This window comes from Dipodomys spectabilis, unplaced genomic scaffold (genome assembly GCF_019054845.1).
Source record: "Dipodomys spectabilis isolate Male_0828 unplaced genomic scaffold, ASM1905484v1 ptg000436l, whole genome shotgun sequence".
Classification (NCBI taxonomy): domain Eukaryota; kingdom Metazoa; phylum Chordata; class Mammalia; order Rodentia; family Heteromyidae; genus Dipodomys; species Dipodomys spectabilis.
The window spans coordinates 6,264,001-6,270,000 of record NW_024871113.1 but is presented as its reverse complement, the minus strand read 5'-3'; positions in this window follow the sequence as shown (position 1 = coordinate 6,270,000).

Here is a 6,000-nt window from a genome sequence, read left to right as displayed (position 1 = left end):
CATTTATTTTCTTAAATCTACCAGCAGCAGAAATTCAGAAGTATATATGAATTATATTGAACATTAGTAAATTGATTTTATGTAAAACAAATTTCTCAATATTTTCTAATTTACTACTACATACATTAGTTAATGGCTTACAGAGGTTTGGTGTACAATCCAAAGTGAAAATAAATGTTTTTTTCAGGACTGAAAAACAGCAACAATTAAGGCTTCCTGCAGTGCTACATTTTATTGGCAAGTATAATAGTTGTGTATTATATATTATAAAATTCTACACTAGTATAACTTAGAGACTTTTTTGAAAATTAACCTTCTTATGTTTATAATTTAGATTCATAATCTTCAAAAATGAATGTCAAAATCTGAGAGTATTTGTGAGAGAAAACCTGTATCAAAATTTTACTAACAGAATATGGCAAATAAAAGTAAGATATATTGATAAACTACAGATAAAATGATATGATTGATTTATAATAATTATAATTGAAGAATACAAAGCTCTATTGCATAGACCCCTTGGTGAGAAATCAGTACTGAATGTCACAATGAATTACAATTTCTGCAGTGTCTACACTTTTTTTAAACTGCCTGCTTTTTAGATGGAAACAATTTCATTTTTATAGTTATACGTAACATAGCTTTCTTGCCAAAAAGAGATTTTTGTGAAAGATTTTTATGTAGTACCCAAATGTTTTAATTATCAGCTTTATCAGACTATCAAATAAATTCAGCCTACAGGTACATAGTAACTATTCTGAGGTTTTAAAAATTTCTAGAGAAAAATTTTTAAAGATCTACTTAACATCTGGCTATGTTTTTAAATTAATGTGCAGTGTTCCATTGTGAAATCATATAGCACATCAATAGAAATACTTGTCTTCCCCAAACTTAGAAGTCTGTGAAAGGAAAGCTCATTACATTTTAATTTCCAGACTCAACAGTGGAAATGGTACCTCTTTGGTGGTAACTTGAAGACTGGTCTTCTTTATTTTAAGGAGACTGAGATCAAGGTCTTCTACTATTGGGAAATGTATAATGAATCCTACATTTTTAAAGACATTGTTTGTTACATAATTATTTGATATTATGATACAACTTAAAATTTCAAAAATGAAAAGAAATAATTAGACTGTTGTACCTGCATTATATTGCCAAATTAAGGGAATTTCAAAAATTCTCCTTTATTATTGAAGTGATAAAAAATCATAGATACTAGTAATAAAATATTTGTGTGTGTGTGTGAGTGTTAGTCTTGTAACTTGAACTCAGGGCCTGGGAGCTCTCCCCAAGATTTTATTTTTGCTCAAGACTAGTGCTGTACCATTGGAGCCAAATCTCCACTTCTAGTTTTCTGGTTGTTTATTGAAGACAAAGGTCTCATAGACTTTCCTGCCCATTCTGGCTTTGAATCTTGATCCTCAAGTCTCAGCCTTCAAAGTACTAATATTACTCATGAGCCTACCATATCTGGCTCAGAATAAACTTTTAATTTCCTATTTTACAACATGAATAACCAGCTTTCAAAAAATATTAGTACAATTTAATCTTTTGTTTATATGGAATTTACTCATTAATGGCTATAGAGAAAATGGTGGAAAGCAGTTTTGTTTTGTGCTTGTCTTAAGGCTTATACTCAGGGCCTGGATCCTGTCTGTGAGATATTTTTTGCTCAAGGCTAGTGTTTTATCACTTGAGCCATAGCTCCACTTCAGCTTTTTCTTATTTGCTGTGGAGATGAGTCTTAACTAACTCCCTGCCTGGGTTGCTTGGGTTGGCTTAGAATGAGAAATCTAAGATTTCAGCCTCTTGAGTTGCTAGGATTACAGGTATAAGTACCAGCTAGAAAACAGTTTTAAGAAAGAAAATGAATAAAACTCTCAGGTCAATTTTTAAATCAAATCCACACATGGAGGCATACATTTATACATAGACATACAGACATGTGTGTACACATTTTACTCTATTATTTCAAATAAACACATATAGACAAGTACAATAGAGTTTTTGAACTCCCTCATCCTCAAAAAAACAATCACAAGCAAAAGTACAAATCGGAAAGTTCCTAATTTCCTTATTCAAAAATGACAAAAAAACCCACAAGTAAAAATTTGTACTCTTTTTTCACTTCTTTCTTTTCTTTCTTTCTCTGTTTCCTTCCTTCCTTCCTTCCTTCCTTCCTTCCTTCCTTCCTTCCTTCCTTCCTTCCTTCCTTCCTTCCTTTCTTTCTTTCTTTCTTTCTTCCTTTCTTTCTTCCTTTCTTTTTAATCTTTCTTTCTTTCCTTCTTTCTTTCTTTTTTGCTGCTCATGGGGTTTAACTCAGGGCCTGGCCTCTGTCCCTGAGCCTCTGTGCTAAAGGCTAGTGCTGTACCACTTGAGCCACAGAGCCGCTGCCAGCTATTTCTTGAGTAGTTTACTGGAGATAAGAGATTATTTGCAATTACTAGTATATGTCTGAGACAAGCAGAAATGGTTGGATAAGTCATTAGGCGAAATGAACCCCAAGATAAGGACTCAAATGGTTTTTCTTTCTTGCTATTGCTTTAAACATATTTATAAGATATTTCTTTGTTGCTTTGTATGTCCCTCCCCCACGGTATAACCCCTGTTTTCCCTGTATTTGATGTTGATATAATTTGTAGAGGGGAAAGGAAAAACAAATTTTGTAAATAGGGATACAGGTAGACCCACTGCAACAATGAAATGTACAAGATGCTATGTCGAAAAATGAACTTTACAACTTTGGTGGGGGGGGGGGGGGATGGGAGGGCAGGGATGCAAAGGAGGAGGCAACAATGCTTGTTAAGAAATGTACTCATTACCTTGCTCATGTAATTGTAACCCCTCTGTATGGTATTTTCACGATAGAAAACTTACTAATAATAAAAAATAATGTTTTTTAAAAAAAGATTCATGGACTTTTCTGTCTGGGCTGGATTTGAACCATGATCCTTAGATCTCAGCTTCCAGAGTAGCTAGGAGTGAGCCACCAGCACTGGCTATTTGCACTCTTTTAAGGTACAAAGAAAATAGTGAATGTACCATGTTTCAGATTTTCCAATTTAGAGGGTTTAAAAATGGGTCCTTTATGGGTAAGAAGTACACAGAAGCACAGACAAACTTACAGGAATGGATGACACTCCCAGGGTTCTGGGCCAAATTTGCCTTTTAATTTCTTTGTCCATATCTTAGTTGTCATGTGAATAATTTGAAAACATTGAGAGATCTCAGTAGAGATTACAGATCTATTTTACAAGACCCTTATAACTGGAAAGTTAAGTGGATGTGTTAATCACATTTCCATTGCCATAACCAAGTGCCAGATAGTTAAAGTAATAAGGGAATCCTTTATTTTGGCTCAAACTTCAAGAGGTCTAGTCTATGACTGGGTGAATCCATTGCTTCTTTCCACTTCTAGGGGTGCTGGATGCCAATGGCAGGGAGCACCATTGCTCTCCTCATAGAGGATGGGGAGAGGAAGAGGAAGGGGCCAGAGTCATGCAATCCTTTCTTTTTTCCTAATTAAGTTGATCTATTAGGTTTGGGTGGTGTTGATTTCTAAGGTCCTTGTATATGTAAACATCAAATGGTTGGTATTATTTTTTAATCCAATTTGTTGCTCTAAGTCTTTTGGTTGAGGAGGTCAGCACATTAATGTTATGGTGGGGAAATACACCATGTTTCCTGCTATTTTGTTGTTTTTTGTAGTGCATTTCTTTGTTCTTCTTGTGTTTGCTAAACTACCCTTCTAGTGATTTTTATTTAATTCTGTGTTTGCTTGGCTTTGATATTTTTCTTCAGATTGTATGATTCCCTTTATTGTCCTTTGTAATGCTGTCAAGTGTTTATGAATTCTTTTAGTTTATGTTATTCAGGAAAGCTTTTAGTTTTGTCTTGAGTTGTGAACACTAGTTTTGATGGATATACCAGTTTGGGTTGGCAATTGCTGTCATTCAAAGCTTGAGTTATACAGCTCCAGGCTCTCCTTTCATGGAAAGCTTGTGTGAGAGATCTGCAGTAATTCCAATTTTCCCATTGTAATAAAATTCCCTCTTTGATTTTGCTGCATTTGAAATTAATTCCTGTTCTTTAAGTCCAAGGTTTCCACTACACTATATCTAGAGTTATTTCTTCTTGGATCCTGTCTGCTAGGAGTTCCATATACCTCTGTCAGGTACACACAACACTTTTTGAAAAATATCCCCAACAATCTCCCACTAGGCCCCAACTCCTTATGCTTCCACACCTTTCTTTTTTAAAATTTTTTATTGTGAAAATACCATACAGAGGGGTTACAAATACATGGGTAAGGTAATGAGTATATTTCTTATCAAGCATTGGTGCCCCCTCCTTTGTTTCCCCTTCCTATCCCTTTCCATCTTCCCGCCCCCCCGAAAGTTGTAAAGTTTGTTTTTCAACATAACGACTTGTGCATCTCATTGTTGCAATGGGTCCACCTGTATCCCTATTTAAACGGTTAGTTTTTGCCCTTCCCCTCCACAAATTATGATAAAATCAAATACAGTGAAAACAGGGGTTATACTGTGGGGGAGGGACATACAAAGCAACAAAGAAATAATCTTATAAATATGGTAGAAACAATCGCAAGAAAGAAGAAAAAAACATTTGAATACTTATATTGGGATTGATTTCACTTAACATCAACTTATCTGATCTTTTCTGCTTGTCTCAGACATATACTAGTTATTGCAAATAAGGGAAACCATGGGAACTATGTTTCTTTGGACCTGGCTTACTTCGCGTAATATAATTTTTTCCAAGCCTTTCCATTTCCTAACAAATGGGGCAATGTTATTCTTTCTGATGGAGGCATAGAATACCATTGTGTATATATACCACATTTTCTTGATCCATTCATCTACTGAGGGGCATCGGGGTTGGTTCCATATCTTAGCTATGGTAAATAATGCTGCAATAAACATAGTTGTGCTGGTAGCTTTAGTGTGGTCTTGTTTGTAAACATTTGGGTAAATGCCCAAAAGTGGAATTGCTGGGTCATAGGAGAGCTCTATGTGGAGTCTTTTAAGGAACCTCCATACTACTTTCCAAAGTGATTGAACAAGTTTACAGTCCCACCAACAATGCAATAGACTTCCCTTCTGCCCATATCCTTTCCAGCATCTGTTGTTATTAGAGTTCATGATTATAGCCATTCTAACTGGGGTGTGGTGGTATCTCAATGTTGTTTTGATTTGCATTTCTTTTATGGCTAGAGAGGTTGAGCATTTTTTCATGTGTCTATTGGCCATCCTTCTTTCCTCTTCAGCGAAGTTTCTTTTTAAGATTTTAGTCCACTTATTTATTTGGCAGGTTTTTCTTTGAGGATTTGTTGTTGGGGGATTTAATTTTTTGAGTTCCAAGTATATTTTAGATATGAGACCCTTGTCTGTTGTATGGCTAGTGAAGATCTTTTCCCAATACATGGGCTTTCTATTGATCATGCTAGCTATGTTCTTTGCTGTGCAGAAGCTCTGCAATTTCATGAAACCCATTTGTCCAACCTTTCTTTGATTTGTTGTGTTTCTGGGTCTCTATTAAGAAAATTTTGGCCTGTGCCAAGGAGACCTAGGGTTTCTCCTATTCCGTCCTGTAATATTTTCAGGGTGTCTGCTTTCACTGTGAGGTCTTTGATCCATTTGGAGGTGATTCTGGTGCAGGGTGATATATAAGGATCTAGCTTTAGTTTTCTACAAATAGTTAACCAATTTTGCCAGCACCATTTACAGAAGAAGCTGTCTTTCTTCTGTTCTATTTTTTAGCCCCCTTATGGAAGATTAGATGAATATAGGTCTGTAGGTTCATTTCTGGGTTTTCAATTCTATTTCATTGGTCCTGAGGCCTGTTCTTGTGCCAGTACCAAGCTGTTTTGATTACTATGGCTTTATAGTAGAGTTTGAAATTTGGTATTGATATTCCTCCAGCACTTTTCTTTCTGATAAGGATCGTTTTTGCTATTTGGGGTCTTTCATTGTTCCATAT